The following is a 17,500-nucleotide window of genomic DNA, read 5'->3' on the forward strand; positions in this document are numbered from 1 at the left end:
TCTTGTTTATATGAAGGAAGATGATAGTAGATAAGAGGTACTTAAGAGATGGAGGGTACTACTACTACTACTACTACTACTACTACTACTACTACTATTACTACTACCACCATACTCAAACACGAATGAAAACACGGTGAAAGTCAGTCGTCGTAATTAACAATAACATTTTGGGGAATCCTGGGTATATAGTTCTCTCTCTCTCTCTCTCTCTCTCTCTCTCTCTCTCTCTCTCTCTCTCTCTCTCTCTCTCTCTCAATCCTCACGCCAAATTCTGCCTTTAAAAAAAACGTCAGAAGGTTGATTTTGTTTACGTAAATGAGAGACAGAACGCCAAGTAATGGAGATCAAAGGAAAGAAGAGCAAAACCATAAATTGTAACGCATTAGGTGTAAGTATAAGAAGCTCGTCAGCGGCCTCTGCACCGAACCAACTCTCGCCTTAGCATGACGCGGAGTCAGGGTGAAAGCAGGGACTGAAAAGTTCTGAAAGCTAGCTAGTTCTTATGGGCCGTTCAGACGTGGCCATTAAGTGATTGATACTAATACCACATTCTAATGAGGATAATTGCTGGATAGTGGACTCATACCCCGAGTGGTCATGTCTGGAATGTAATGTAATTCTCATCGCCACCTTTTACGCACACACACACACCTCATCTGACTAAGCTGTGGGGCTCTAGTCACATATAACGGGGAGATAAACGAGTAGGTCAGTTCAAGTTGAAGGCAACGCAGTAGGAATGGCTAAAGAGATACAAGGGATGCATGGTATTCATCACGAAAGGAGATAGAGACAGAGTAGATTAAGGAAGGATCTGATGGAAGTATTTTAAAAGATATAATAAAGGTGATGTAAATAAGATTCTTAGGCCTTGTTAACATTATGGGACCAGAAGTAATGGGTTCAAGATTAATGTATTCAAATTTCAAAAAGAGATATGAAGAAATTAGTTCGCAAATAGAGTGGTAGTCGACTGGAGTAGTCTCAGCAATCAGGTTACGGCTGCGGAGGTTAAAGAAGATAAATTGATGTTTTATACAGGAGCCAAATGAAGAGATATTGGCCTCTTGCAACTTCATTTACGTCCTCACAGTTACTGCACGCGGGACTGACTGACTGACTGACTGACTGACCTGTGGGCGCCGCAACATCTAAGTCAATTGACGCCGAGCACGTGGAGGTCATGGCGCGAACACCCTGCAAGAACAAAGGCGTAACGAATCTATTCCGGCGCCATCCGCATTCCTCCAGCTCCGAGATGAGAGGAGTTGGGATCCTTGTCTCCAGAATCCCTGAGTTGTAGAAAGCGACCCAAACACACGAGGGCGTAGGGCTGACAATCCTTCACCCGGAACTATTTTTTCTACACGCCGCAAAACAAGGAGAAAAGAAGTAGAATTTATACTTCAACAGAAACATCATAAAATTTACTTTGTAACCTCACAAATTGCAGGCTACTATTCGAACACGTACTTACACACATAATAGCACCTGTTTAGCACTGAGTGAGGTGCTATTAGTGAATGGATGACAGGGAACACTTCCTCCGCGCCTCCTTGCCCCCTCACCCCCTCGCCCGCCCCCAATCTAGACACCATAGGGCTCAAACCCGCGAACATTGCTCACTATCAGACCGCCGCCGCCTCCCTGCACTATTTCCCTTCCATTACCGCCCCTCCTTCCCTCACGTCGGCGCCTAAACGCTCCCATTCCTTGTATCTTGCCTTGGTAGTTTTAGGGCGTCGAGGGTCACCTCCTCCCTCGCCCCCTTCTGCTTCTCCTCCTTCACTATCGTTCTCTCGCCTTCCTCTGCTGTCACTCTCCCTCTCGCTCACTCTCTCACCCCTCTCCCTCCCCATAAACCTCAAGGCACGGTATCGAGACGCCCAGAGTGAGGCGAGACAAACTCCCCGGACACGAGATAGGTGGCGCGGGGAGATATTGCCATTAAGTGCTCGATAGAGAGAGAGAGAGAGAGAGAGAGAGAGAGAGAGAGAGAGAGAGAGAGAGAGAGAGAGAGAGAGAGAGAGAGAGAGAGAGAGAGAGAGAGAGTAATACTGAGGGAGAAGATAGATAACCCCTCCTCCTCCTCCTCCTCCTCCTCCTCCTCCTCCTCCTCCTCCTCCTCCTCCTACTACTACTACTACTACTACTGATAATAACAACACTAATAAACATGAACACCACACTGTACTGCCTACTTCAGCCAAGCAATACAACTCCTCTCCCTCTCTCCCTCTCTCCTTCACCCGTTCCCTTCCTCCTTCCTCCCTTCCCTTACACCCAAACACAGACACCTTCACTCACCTTTCGTCCTTAACTTCATCATCTACTCCCCCCCTTGCTTTCCTAACTTATCCCTCTGCTAACCGTAACATCCCAGCCTCTCTCTCTCTCTCTCTCTCTCTCTCTCTCTCTTCCTCTATCTTCCTCCTCCTCTCCCAACGGCACAGTCTTACATCTGCCTGCGGGAACAGCACACCACCAACCAGCCGCACCGGAACCACTAGTGTAGAAGGTGCTGGCGCAAACCTCACCACCACCACCACCACCACGAAGGGCTAAGTAGGGTGGACAGAGGGAGGATATGTTAATGGGACTCAGAGGAAGGATAGGGAAGGGAGGGAATGGAGGGATATGGGTATGGGGAAGGGGGAGAGTGGGGTGGTGGTGGCATTGAGGTTAGCCAAACTAATTTAGTCTTTTCCTCCTTTTTTCACTTTCTCTCTCTCTCTCTCTCTCTCTCTCTCTCTCTCTCTCTCTCTCTCTCTCTCTCTCTCTCTCTCTCTGTGTTTTATCTGTCTATCTATCTATCTATCTCCTATGTATATATATATATATATATATATATATCTATCTGCCACCTCAATAAGCATCTTTGATCACACACACACACACACACACACACACACACACACACACACACACACACACAGCTTCAAAAATAAAATAAAAAATTACCGCGCAAAATAAAATAGAGTACACGATACACAAAGAACTACTCCGTATATACACTTCATACATAAAACCTTCCCATTACAATAGAAATGACGGAGGGAGACAAAAAAAAAAATAATAGAAAAGATTAGAAAAAAAAAGGATAAGAGGATGTTACAATTAATCATTATTATCATTATCAGCAATCATCGTGTGAAAGAGGAGTCATAAAAGGCTCAGTGTCTTTCCAAGGAGAACCGGTTACCAAAGTACAGAGTGAAACCGGCAAAAGAGGAAATTACGAGCCATAAATAAGACGAATGGTGTCAAGTGGTATTTGCACAATAATAAAGAAATGCGAGGAAAAATACAAAAATGAATAAAATAAAAGCACGTCCGTAGGAGTTTTCCGCGATATTCTCTGCAAAAGTATAATGTGAATTTTTTAATGATGTAATGAGTATATTGACGTGAAAAATGATGCGTAATAAAAAGGTACGTCTTACTGAGAGAGAGAGAGAGAGAGAGAGAGAGAGAGAGAGAGAGAGAGAGAGAGAGAGAGAGAGAGAGAGAGAGAGAGAGAGAGAGAGAGAGAGAGAGAGAGAGAGAGAGAGAGAGAGAGAGAGAGAGAGAGAGACAGACAGACAGACAGACAGACAGACAGACAGACAGATGTACAGACAGACAGACAGACAGACAGACAGACAGACAGACAGACAGACAGACAGACACACACACACACACACACACACACACACACACACACACACACACACACACACACACACACACACACACACACACACAGACAGACAGACAGACAGACAGACAGACAGACAGACAGACAGACAGACAGACAGACAGACAGACAGACAGACAGACAAGCCAGCCAGACAGTCAGACATGCACACAGACAGACAGAATTAAAATATTATATATACTCCCCATTAAGGATATATATATATATATATATATATATATATATATATATATATATATATATATATATATATATATATATATATATATATATATATATATATATATATATATATATATATATATATATATATATATATATATATATATATATCTCGAAGCAAAGAAAAAATATTCATAATTATCCATGTGTGTGTGTGTGTGTGTGGTGTGTGTGTGTGTGTGTGTGTGTGTGTGTGTGTGTGTGAGTGTGTGTGTGTGTGTGTGTGTGTGGTGTGTGTGTGTGTGTGTGTGTGGTGTGTGTGTGTGTGTGCTAAGTACACATAAAGGAAGAGCTAAATGTTAACGATCACACAGCACGAAAAGCTTGATTGGTTTCTACCACTCCTCATCATGCAAACCTGTTTACCCCTGTCGCTGCTCACGCCCCAGCCACCTGCCTATCTCTCAGCCTACCCTCCTACCTGCCTCTCTGTCTCCTGTGCATCTCTACATCTTCCTCCACCTTTTTTTTTTTCAATCATACCACCATCGTCAACTAAGCACACAATGATAACTTCAACATTCCCAATTCCTTTTTTTTTCTATTAGTTTTGTGTATCTGCTTCTTCCCATCTTTTTTTTTTTTTTAATTCATCCTTATCATCGTTAGCTAAGCACATAATGATGACTTCTACGTGACCAGTTTTTTCCTATGACTTTTGTTGACACCTGCCGGGCTCAGGTAATGTAATGATATACATACAGGTGCGGTAACAGCTGTAGTGGTGTGTTGTGGCTTGTGCTGTCTTCCCACCTGTGCTCCTGGGCGTGTGAGGAATTACGTGTTCGTGAATAGACGCTGAAGAAGAAGAAGAAAGACAAGGAAGAAGAAGAAGGAAAGGAGAATGATGCTACTACAGATAAGAGGAGAGAGAGAGAGAAAAAAAAAAGTACCTCCTTCCCCCCTCCCCCTCGTCCTCTTCCCCATCCTCCTCCACCTCCCCATCACAAGACCATTGGCTAACCTCCAACCAACGACCAGTTTATGAGTTTACAACCTCCGCCGGAACCTCCTATAACCTCCACCGCACTATCACCTCCCCACCTCCTCCTCCTCCTCCTCCAGCCCCGGGCCACCAGCAGAGCCTCGGTGGGCCAACAAGGGTCAAGCGAGCCCCTAAACAATTTGTCACCACCATCCGGGTCGCAGCGGGGATGGGTCAAGGGAGGAAGAGGAGGAGGAGGAGGAGGTGAAGAAGGGAAGGTGTCTATAGGGACTGGAATCTCTAATGGCGTTTAAGTTTCGATGATAATTATTTGTTTCGACTGAAATGAAGCGAGTCCAAAATACACTTACCACATTTCAAAAAGGCTATGCTCTCTCATCACGACCATTTGCAAGGGCCACGCATGTTAACCAGATTCTACTGACTTTTTTTTCCCCCCATTGAGAATCTGATTCTTCTCACAATGTTGTTGGCCTATCTCTACAACTTTAGATTCTATGGAGTGTTTTTTTTTTTTCTCCCCATTCATTATTATCTTGTTATCTCTAGAACTTCACAGGAGAGCAGCCTTGAAACCCCTAGTGACTTACAGTAGAGCCTGCTAAGTATATGTACATGGACGAGGTGGACGCAAATAAAGAAAGACCTGTTGTTGTTTCATATTTACCACCAAGTTTTTATAGATGTAAAAACTGTATCAGGGAAGACCAGGAAAGCTTAGGTAAATGTTTACGATGAATACGGACCGCCAACTCACCTTAAAAGTAGAACAGAAGTGGAGCAAAAATGAATTAATAGATAAAAATGATTGGACAAATAAACAAAGACCTGATGTTCTTTATATTTTACCACCAAGTTTTATAAAGATGTAAAAAATGTATCAGGGAAGATAGCTTAGGTAAAAATAAGCAAAATTATTCGTACTGTGGGAGAGGAGTGTTTTATCTTTACAAAAATTAACAATTCTGAAGACGTTAAACACCACTTAGAGAGACGTAAACGTTGATACATTAGTCTAGATGGACGTACACCAAGAGGCGCAGGTGCGGAAGAAGAGGGCGCTCTCACCTGTCTCATGTTTGATAACAGGTGTAAGGAAAGTAATGAGGTGTACGTGTAATAATAATGGTGTTATAGTGTCAATGAGCTGACTATGGTGGTGATATGATGCAAGTGATTAAAGGTGATAGGACTGCACAGGTGTGTTTACTAGGTGAGGCAGTAAAGACAGGTGGAAATGTAATGCGAGTGATGAATAGGTTGGGAAGTACTGCTGAGAGGACACACACACACACACAATCATCATCATCATCATCATCATCATTCCACAAACCTGTTAGAAATTATAGTCTATTTTAAGACCTGGGGTTACGATGCAGTCGACTGGCCAGTTATACATTTAGTTTGTATAATGTTCTTCGGTATTATCAGTATGAAAAAGAAAAATATTACTAGAATTTTTTTTTCACTTTTGTTGATGTTGTCATTATTAGTTCAACGATCCTGGTGTTGTTGTTGTTGTTGTTGTTGTTGTTGGAAATGGTCGTGATGAGAGAGCATAGCGTTTTCAAATGTGGTAAGTGTATTTTAGACGCGTCACAACTATAATTTCATATATGACACTGCAACAACTCGCATCATACGCCGCCGAGTTATAAAATCGCATGAAGATACTATTAATGTTGAAATAAAAGGTGAAAGTAACAAAAATAAGATAAAGTTAAAATCTGAAATAAAAAAAAAGAACTATAAATTAATTTGGCTGGGATTTAAATGTACAAGTGTAAGGATACTGGCGAACACCCAAAAGAAGCATTAATATTACTTTGAGGGTCTTTTCGTGTTGATAAACCTCAATGATTTCCCAAGAGACGTATTATGTATTTAATATTTTATGGGGCGAGAAAAAAAATATATAATTTCGGTGCAGGTGTAGAAGAACAAGAGGACACCTGTGACACGAGAGTCTTGTCCGGCAACAGGCGTGACAATAACTAACAGATAGAGACAGATAGCCAGCAGATGTTTGTTGTCAGTGAGTTATCATTGTTCTGTATTCTGAAGCGCTTTTTTCTTTCATTACGACTCTTCTTTAAGTCCACTGATATGAACAGCTGGGTTCTCGTGGGTCTTTTTCTCCAGTGGTGTAAAATTAATAAGTTCGTGAAAATACACTTAAAATCCCTAATTACTTCAATGCAACCTGTTAGAAGTGTTCAGGATAAGGCCTCCTCATCATCACCATCCTCATCCTTATTACCCATATCTGCCTCATCATCACCACCATCATCACCATCATCATTATCACCATCATCATTATATTTACAAAATCTTGCCTAATATGTACGCATGCATGATAAATACTGGTGTGTGTGTGTGTGTGTGTGTGTGTGTGTGTGTGTGTGTGTGTGTGTGTGTGTGTGTGTGTGTGTGTGTGTGTGTGTGTGTGTGTGTGTGTGTGTGTGTGTGTGTGTGTGTGTGTGTGCTAAGTACACATAAAGGAAGAGCTAAATGTTAACGATCACACAGCACGAAAAGCTTGATTGGTTTCTACCACTCCTCATCATGCAAACCTGTTTACCCCTGTCGCTGCTCACGCCCCAGCCACCTGCCTACCTCTCAGCCTACCTGCCTCTCTGTCTGCTGTGCATCTCTACATCTTCCTCCACCTTTTTTTTTCATTCATACCACCATCGTCAACTAAACACACAATGATAACTTCAACATTCCCAATTCTTTTTTTTTTCTATTAGTTTTGTGTATCTGCTTCTTCCCATTTTTTTTTTTTTTTATTCATCCTTATCGTTAGCTAAGCACATAATGACTTCTACCTGACCAGTTCTTTTCCTATGACTTTTGTTCACACCTGCCGGGCTCAGGTGATATAATGATATACATACAGGTGCGGTAACAGCTGTAGTGGCGTATTGTGGCTTGTGCTGTCTTCCCACCTGTGCTCCTGGGCGTGTGAGGAATTACGTGTTCGTGAATAGACGCTGTGTACAACTTCTGTTTTTTTTTCTTCTATAATGGACGTAATTAAAGTGGTCTATATCGTTATCATATTCAGCAGTATGTGTTGGTGGTGGTTTTTCGTATTCTTTCGGGTGTACGCACTGTTCTCTGTTGTGTTGTGGCATAAGGTGTCTGGCTTAACCCTTTCCCTGCGATATAGGAAAATTTGTGTGTGTGTGTGTGTGTGTGTGTGTGTGTGTGTGTGTGTGTGTGTGTGTGTGTGTGTGTGTGTGTGTGTGTGTGTGTGTGTGTGTGTGTGTGTGTGTGTGTGTAGTTCCTCTTTCTTGACAGCCAGTATCTTCCTATAATCAGCCGCATTGCCACCGTTTCCCTTCCCTTCCCTTCCCTTCCCTTCCCTTCCCTTCCCTTCCCTTTCCTTCCCTTCCCTCCATCACCTGTACAGTTTCCTCACCCTCCTCATTTCACCTCATCCCGTGCACTCCATTTTCACCCCTTCCCCTCTCTCTCTCTCTCTCTCTCTCTCTCTCTCTCTCTCTCTCTCTCTCTCTCTCTCTCTCTCTCTCTCTCTCTCTCTCTCTCTCTCTCTCCAGTCCCCAGAGACGAGGTCGATAATAGGTCATCTCCCTCTCAGCAGTGACGTGATTATTGACCTCCCACACTACCCGACACGCACCCGGGGTCACGACAGGTCACGGGGACTCCCTGGGGCCTCATCTATCACCGAGGAGGAGGAGGAGGAGGAGGAGCAGACTTGATGGGTCAGAGGTCAGGAAAATCATAAGTTTCAAAGGTCAGTGTTTTGGTAGCTGGTGATGCCCCCTTCTCTCCTCCCCTCCCTCGTTCCTTCTTTTCTCTCCTTTCTTACTTCCTTCCCTCCTCTCTTCCCTTCTTTAGCTATCTCTATTCCTACTTCCCTTCTCATTTTTGCAAGTTTTCTTCTCCTTCCCTTCATTTGTTATCCCTATCTCTCCTCCTTCCCTCATTTTCTCCCTTCTTTTCCCCAAGTTCAACAAGGTAAGAAGAGGGAAGAAACGATAATGGCACGGAGAGAAGAGGTGAAAGAAAACACTACGAGAGGTGAAGGAGAGAAATACATTTAGTTACTGTCTTATCAATGCCCGAGGGAAAATGAGAGAGAGAGAGAGAGAGAGAGAGAGAGAGAGAGAGAGAGAGAGAGAGAGAGAGAGAGAGAGAGAGAGAGAGAGAGAGAGAGAGAGAGAGAGAGATTGACCTCACTCACACACACACACACACACACACACACACACACACACACACACACACACACACACACACACACACACACACACACACACACACACACCTCACAAAGGGTAAAATTTGGTGTTTATCAAATTATCGACTGTTGGGTGCAGCAAAACAAGTCTGCAAACTGACAACAACAACAACAAAAATGGCACAAGCAAGCCAACACATATATAACACCCAGCGTTGAAAACATTTTATCAGAGGGAATAATATATAATGCAGGAACATGCAATGAACATACGTTGAATAATATAACAGGTAAGAATGGAAAGAATAAAAAAAAAATAAATAAAATAAACAAATAAAAAAAAAAAACAGGTTATCCATTTAAATGTTACAAAAAGTCATGCTAACTTTCGTATGTACGCATGTATGTTACTAAGGCGTTGTCATGTATGTATGTATGTATGTATGTATGTATGTATGTACGAGTGTATTGTGTATGTGTGCGTTTGTAGTATGTATGTCTGTATGAATGTGTATATGAATGTGTATGCAATTGTGAATATTTGAATGTATGCACGAAAGTAAGGAATATATTTAACACCTTAATATTTTTTCCATGTTGTGTGTGTGTGTGTGTGTGTGTGTGTGTGTGTGTGTGTGTGTGTGTGTGTGCTATCTGCGGTGTTCTGGATGACTGCCTGGTGTTTCGTTTCCAGATAAGTACCTCCTCTAATTGCTTCTTGTGACTAATCCTGAATCAACTGTCCACCAAAGTGATGGAGTATGAATGACACACACACACACACACGAAGAAAATATAGTGTTTCGTATATTCCTTACTTTTGTACATTTAGATGAAAAAGAAAATAGTATAACGACGAAGAGGAGGAGGAAAAGGAAATAAGAAAGGAAGAGGAGCGAGATTAGGAAGGAAATCAAACAAGAAGGGAAGAAACAAGAGAGGAAAAGTAGATGAGGAAGAGGAAGAGGAAAAATGACGATAGAAAGAAAAAATAAATAAATAAATAGATAAATAGATAAATAGATCCCTGAGTCATTTGAAAATATAAATATTAACCTAAGCTCGAAAAAAAACACACAATCTCAAATACAAACTCAGTACATTTATAAAGCAGATACGTAAACACACATGAATAAGAAAAAAAAAAAAAAAAATAGACACCACCTTCACCGCCACCTTAACAACAACAATAACATCAACAACAACAACAACAACAAACGACCAATATCAATAACAACAACAGACACCTGTATTATTTTCTGGCGAGAGTGAAGGTGTTACTAATACACACATAACGTAAGTCTGTGCGCCGCCACCACCACCACCACCACCACCACCACCACCACCACCACCATCACCACCACCACCAGCACCTTTCCCCCAGGACTAACTCAATTAAGGTCAGCAATCAAATTTACCTCCGACCCACACAGGCGATCTGTCTTATGTGTGGGGCCGCTCAGTGACGGAACCATCACCTACACTTCTCAGCCTCCTTCTTCTTCTTCTTCTTCTTCTTCTTCTTCTTCTTCTTCTTCTTCTTCTTCTTCTTCTTCCTCCCTTTCTTCTCCTCCTCCTTCCACTCCTCCACAAGCTTTATTTCTTTGTTTTTGCAAGTGTCTAGTTTTTTCTTAGATATTTGAAGTTTAGTGAGTGTTTTTGTGTATTTAAAGTCTCTCTCTCTCTCTCTCTCTCTCTCTCTCTCTCTCTCTCTCTCTCTCTCTCTCTCTCTCTCTCTCTCTCTCACCTCCTTCCATGCCTTCCTCCTTAATCTCCTCCTCCGCAGTCACCCCTATACAATCTCATCAACTTGTTTAGTTTCCTCTTTCCCTGATTCTCATCCGCTCTCTCAATTCCTTTATCCTCCTCACCCCTCTCCCTATCTCCTTCCCTTCCATCCATCCATTCATCTATTAAGCCATCCAGCCAGCCAACCAACCATGCAACATAGCAATCTTCTGGGAGGAAAGAAAGGGATGGATTCTGCAACGTAGTTATATTAATCACGAGATTTAAACACCTTCCTTACACACACACACACACACACACACACACACACACACACCTTTACCCATCCTCCTCCCCAGCACCCCAGTCCCCACTCTCCCGCACCCTCAGAGGCTCATCCCTACCCCTCCCGCCTCCCCCAGCCCGCACCGCCGTCCCGAAGTCCCCCGCGACCGTCAATCTCTCAACTGCCCCCCGCCGGAGCTGTCACAGGAGCGGCTTGCCCTAATTGGCCCTGACAGCGGGTCCTGGAAACGGAGAGGAGCAGGACGACGAGCAGGACAAGGAGGAGGAGGAGGAGGAGGAGGAGGAGGAGGAGGAGGAGGAGGAGGAGGAGGTGAACGAGGAAGAGGAGGCGGCGGCAGCGAAGTGATAAATATAATAATTACTATAATACTCGGACCGTTGTGAAATACCAACTCGGACCGTCATCTTAACCGACTCGGACCATCACCTCAACTAACTCGGGCCATTCTGAACCATCAATTCTGGTAATTTTTACTACATTTTTACTACATTACTTTTATTCCGACTCGAACTGAAGATCAAACCTTTTATTGTTTTAAAGTTTTTTTGTTTTTACCTCTTGTTCTATTTATTGATATCTAGATCTGGTTCGAGCTGGTATTTAGTGGTCCGAGTTAGGTAATGGTCCGAGTTGGAGGTAGTGGCGTTTCCCAGGCACTCCTCCCTCTGCCGCGCCACCAGCCAGCCAGCCTAGCCTAGCCTAATCTACCCCACACATCATTATTTTTCACGTACTAATTGCACTCCTTACATCATAACACTCTATCAACAGTTCGCGGTAAACATAATGAACAAGTACTGAGCTGCGTGATCCTGACAGACTTGTGTGTAAATAATAACACAAAAAACATGTGTTCATTTCTTCTACCTGCACCTCCCCCTATGCTCAACTCACCCCACACATCTTAACCTAGTTTGTCCATGAATTCTAGTGTCCTTTCATGATTACACAGCAGCAGTGGCTTCTTGGCTAGCTAACACACGAAAATAACAGCAGGACCATTTATCTATCTATTTCTCTCTTACCTTGCATGGCTGAGCTCCTGCGTCAGTTTTCTTGCACCTCCAGATTCACCGGGTTCTTGTGTCTCTTGTGACACTTACACCTAGAGAAAGCACACAACTCAAGCGGTGATTATAAACTTACGGGAACTTCTTCTTTCTCCCAGCTGCAAGGGTCCAAGGGAGCAACATGGCGGACAGGATTAAGGCTATGGTTCTTTTAAATGGGATTTTTAAATTTTGTGGTTTATTTCTCCGATCTCTGGTATTTTTATTAATTATTTTGTTAAGGAATGTATTTATTTTATTGTTTTGTTACGGAGAGGAAACGTTTCGTGAATCAAAGTTCCACTATATTTACATATAATATTCCTATCATGTCCTATAACTTGCCAAACTCAGGGAAAAAGCATGAGAAAAATGCAGTTAGTCACAAAATAGCTCATGAAAATCAATCAGTAGGGAAAAATATCGTAGAAGCAAAAATGCCCCGTAAAAAAAATTTGTAGGCTCAGTTTCAGCCGCCGTGGCGCGTCTTGAGTGGCTGTAGAGTAATCACTGCGTTCTCAGTCTCTCTGTGTGTAATTTGTTCTCGAGCTAATCAAAGAGGACATGACTTACTGCTGAGGCTGGACGACAAGCTGTACGGTGCGGAAAGGAGGACTGTGGCGGAAACTAGACAGCTCAAGGTAAAGGAGGCCATGATGGATTGGGCAGGGAGGGCTGTGTTTAAAGCTTGTATTCTGAAACACTTGCAGCACCTCCACCACTTTCAAAAGGCTGTAGCTGCTCTTACACAGGTTTTGTAGAATGGTTTTATAATTCTAGTAACAAATTAACACTTGAGAACACGGTTAATCGTCCTGTCACCGTTGAAAACAATTGCGGTGAGAGAGAGGAAGGGTTTCAGAATACTAGCCTATTTATCACACTGAAATTATGCCATTGTTAGATGTAAAGTTGCATTTGGCTGTGTTGCAGATTCGAATCGTTAGCTCTACTACTGCATTTGTTGTTGTTGTTGTTGTTGTTGTTGTTGTTGTTGTTGTTGTTGTTGTTGTTGTTGATGTTGCCATCCTCATCATCATCACAATCACGATCATCACCACTATAGTCATCATGCAGTATTATTCATCGCCACCATTAAACCGTCATGGATGCAGCATTGTCGGCAACACTCAACACTCGGCCTTTATTGCAATCAAGGTAATTGTTTTGCACACGCGTCCCAGCCTCCCTTTTAATGGACGCTCTTTTCAATTATATAACATTTAGCCAGAAAGATGATTTGCAGCTACGCTAATTCACTTTATGCTAACTCCATCAGCTGTCGATTTATACATTTATTTGTGTATGCATGTATCAGTGTATTTATTTATGCATTTATCTCAACATCAGTGTATCCATCTGTCCATTCCTGCATCTAGTTTACTGAAAGTTGTCTCGCTTTTAAGAAAGTTGATTAATTACCAAGTGAAATACTGTGTGCTGGTGTTTGTACGCCCGTCGCCCTTATTTTGCCTCTCGTTTCATCCCTGTTCTCTTGCTGCTTAAAGGAAAGCCTATTAGAGAATGTCAGAGGGAGAGATACCTATGTTTATAAAGGAAGAATGCCTGCTCGTCATTTCGAATATATTTAACCACCCCAATTGTTGCCTAGCTAACAGATGGACAGTAGCGGTTAGAGAATAGCGATGAAACAGATGACAAAGGCAGGGTGACAGGCGTACATAAGCATTATCAAATTTCGTAGGACTAGGCTATGTAATCCAAGAACTGAGTGCGGTGTGACATTTTATGCTTTATTTATGAGACTGAGAGCCACAAGGGAAACCTGAAGGGAGTCAATAGCTGGAGCTGCTTTCAGGAACACGGGGAGCACTACCTGAATAATTTGTCTTTTTTTTTTTTTTTTTTTTTTTTGTGTGTGTGTGTGTGTGTGTGTGTGTGTGTGTGTGTGTGCGTGTGCGCGTCTTGGTAATGGCCAAGTGATAGGTCTTATAATATCAGTGACAGGTGTAATTCCTGCACTATGCTAGTTAAAATCAAAGACCGGCGTGGTACAGTTTGACCTCAGACGCACGGATTCGAATCCTGGGCACGGTCCGAGGGTAGGAAGGGCATCCACTTAAAGTAACGGCTCCCAAAATGCCAAATCCAAAGACATTCATTAAAACCCACCGTCTTAACCGTGATAGACTAGCGAAACCGGACGTAGAAACCGAAAAAAAAAAAAAAAAAATGCTAGTCACAATTAAATGTCACCATGAAACACCTACCGATAGTGAACCAGTTTGTTTGTCAGGAAGCCGAGTGACGTCATCACCTTCACTCCTCGCCGCCCCGTTATCGTGAGTGAGAGCTTCCTTCCTGTACGTGACCGTCAGCCTCAGGTGTAGCGGAATGCACCTTGCTTCCTGGATCAGATTTTCATATCAGGTTACACTCAGTAATGGAATCTAGGGTTGCAGCATTCTACCCAATATAGCTGGCGATTGTATACAGCCAGAAAGATAAAAAAATAAAAAAAAAAATGAAGAAAAAGATTATAGACCTTGAAATCAAAGCAGAGGGTGAAGTAATTTCAAATAGAGGGGTAGATGAATGGAATGAACTCAGTAATCAGATTGTTATTGTTAAATTATGGAGCTTTAAAAGAAGATTAGACAAATTTATGAATGAAAATGGTGGTGAAAATAGGTAGGTTTGTTTCTTAAAGGAACTGCCAACTGTAGGTACGACTGATGGCTCCTTCCAGCTTCCCTTATATTTTTTGATGTTCTTATAATCTAAAAGAGTTAACAAAAGTCTAGATAAGAAAATTAAGTAAAACAACAGGCGAATGGAGTGCTTGGATGATGTGAATAGACGAGCAGCTAAGAAACATCACTGGAGAAGGTTAGAGGAGAGCTTTGTTCTATAGTGGATTTAGAGAAATGACGATGATGATGGTGGTGGTGGTGGTGGTGGTGGTGTAGTAGTAGTAGTAGTAGTAGTAGTAGTAGTAGTAGTAGTGCTGGTATCTCATTCAAACAAACCTCCGGAAGTTTAGTTTGTGAATGGACGAAGTTAAAAAGAGAGAGAGAGAGAGAGAGAGAGAGAGAGAGAGAGAGAGAGAGAGAGAGAGAGAGAGAGAGAGAGAGAGAGAGAGAGAGAGAGAGCGTACAATAGTGTTATAATTCTTCCACGGAACAAACGATACCGGAAGTCGTAAAACAACTAAAAATGTGCACGACCTCGGAAAAAAAAAAAAAAAAGATAAATTTCCATGACGCCGTGACGTAACGAAGACACTGCGCAGCTTGTCACGCGCCTCACGGGACGCGGTGACGATCCGCTGGCAGGGAGGGAAGGAAAGGGAAGAAAGAGAAGTAAATAAGTGCAGGAAATAAAAAAATGGGATAGAAAATGTTAGAAAAGATGTGAAAATTGAGAAAAACCGGTTACTGTGCATTGGGAGGGAAGAAAGGAAGGAAAGTAGAGAAAGATGAGGAAATAAATGGAGGAAATAAAGAAACAGGGCGTTAGAAGAAGATTGGAAAGATATGGAAAGTAAGGAAAACTGATTATTGGACATTGGAATGGAAGGAAGGAAGGAATATAAAAAAGATAAAAGAATAAAGGATTGAATTATAACAGTTTAAAATGGTTGATCCTATTACCTTTCACATGTATTTTTTCTTATTTTTATTTTTGTTTATTTATTTATTCATCTAGCTATATATTTATTTAGCTATTTATTTGTTTATTAATTTTTGCTCTGGCTGTTCACCCATATTTTCTTCCACTCCTCCTCCTCCTCCTCCTCCTCCTCCTCCTCCTCCTCCTCCTCCTCCTCCTCCTCCTCCTCCTCCTCCTTATTCCGTTCATATATTTCTTTTATTCTATATGAAAGGAATTTAAAGGGTGGAGGAGTAAGAGGAGGAGGAGGAGGAGGAGGAAATTTAACCTGTGTCCTTTTGGTGTGTGTGTGTGTGTGTGTGTGTGTGTGTGTGTGTGTGTGTGTGCAAATTTTACCCTCACAGTTTAATTTCTAAATTGTTAATAGTCAAAGTGGACGGCGATGACTTGTCGCTTGATGGGAGAGAGAGAGAGAGAGAGAGAGAGAGAGAGAGAGAGAGAGAGAGAGAGAGAGAGAGAGAGAGAGAGAGAGAGAGAGAGAGAGAGAGAGACTGTATAGACCACACACACGCAGACTTATGGTTTCAGTGGGGTGGTCTGACCTTAATATTGCTGGAGCAAGAGTTAGCGTGTCCCTGAGAGAGAGAGAGAGAGAGAGAGAGAGAGAGAGAGAGAGAGAGAGAGAGAGAGAGAGAGAGAGGTTTATTTAAATTATCGTGCAAAAGCTGAGTAATGCAGATTATTATTTATTATTATTATTGTTACACAGCGTTCACGTATGTTATATATACTTGCTAAACCACTTTTTTTTTCTTATTACAAAACATTTTATCATTTTCAATTTCCTGACCCCTTCCCCCCTTTTTTTTTTTCCTTCTCTCCTTTCTTCCTTCATTCATCCGTTTATTTCCCTGTTCACATCCCTGCATTCTTATTCTAATTCTTGTACATTCAATTTCATATTTTGCATTCCTATTTCTTCCCCTTCTCCTTTTTTTTTTTTGCAATATTTTTTATCCAGCCATTATCTTTCCAGCTTTTTTATTTAGTTTTCTTTCCTTTTCACAAAACGCTATATCCATCTCGTAGAGGCGGATTTGAACGATATGGATAGACACACAGATAAATTCATGTAGGAGTGGAAGAAGGAAAAATCTAAATCTACTTCGTTAAGATGCTGTGGACTTATTAGCTGTAGAGAGAGAGAGAGAGAGAGAGAGAGAGAGAGAGAGAGAGAGAGAGAGTTAACGGGGATCTGTGTAGGTTTGCTCATTCAGTGTAGGTTTCCTCATCAATAGATAATTCCACACCTCACTGACGTTACAAAGAAGAGGAGAGGGAGGCGGAGACAGTGGTGGAAGAAGACGTGGAGATAGAGGAATGAGGAAGAGGAGGAACACAAAGGAAGAACAAACTACTGAATATGTTGGATCTTACGCGTCTACTTGTGATAAATTTAAAGTGAGAGACATTGAATAGTAAAAGTGAGGTGGATGAGAAAGAAGAAGAAGAAGAGGGGGAGGAGGAAGAGAAAGAGGAGGAGAAAGAGGAGAAGGAGGAAGAGAAGAAGAAAGAGGAGAAGGAAGAAGAGAAAGAGAAGGAAGAGAAGGAGAAAGAGGATAAGGAGGAGGAAGAAATAAGAAAAAAGAGGAGGAAATTAAGAAGAGAATATGGATGCAGATAGGGCTTAAGTTGCGTCTTCATCGTGCAATAGAGGCGTGTCTCACTGGAGAGGGACACAGGGGGGCACCAGCTGATCCCA

The 17,500-nt window shown here is 42.2% G+C and overlaps 2 long non-coding RNA genes across 3 annotated transcripts in view; one reads left to right on the forward strand and one right to left on the reverse strand.

The window, feature by feature from the left end:
• Window positions 1-12,302, reverse strand: part of LOC135111161 (uncharacterized) — a 220,426-nt gene extending 208,124 nt beyond the window's left edge. The window contains exon 1 of the long non-coding RNA XR_010273577.1: window positions 12,142-12,302. This is a non-coding gene — a long non-coding RNA (uncharacterized LOC135111161). The remainder of the gene's footprint in view (window positions 1-12,141) is intronic.
• Window positions 12,303-12,637: 335 nt separating this feature from the next.
• The window catches only part of LOC135111170 (uncharacterized), a 32,298-nt gene continuing 27,435 nt past the window's right edge, over window positions 12,638-17,500 (forward strand). For both annotated transcript variants that reach the window (XR_010273589.1, XR_010273590.1), the window contains exon 1: window positions 12,638-12,806. This is a non-coding gene — a long non-coding RNA (uncharacterized LOC135111170). The remainder of the gene's footprint in view (window positions 12,807-17,500) is intronic.

The sequence above is a fragment of the Scylla paramamosain genome, chromosome 21 (assembly GCF_035594125.1).
Source record: "Scylla paramamosain isolate STU-SP2022 chromosome 21, ASM3559412v1, whole genome shotgun sequence".
Classification (NCBI taxonomy): Eukaryota; Metazoa; Arthropoda; class Malacostraca; order Decapoda; family Portunidae; genus Scylla; species Scylla paramamosain.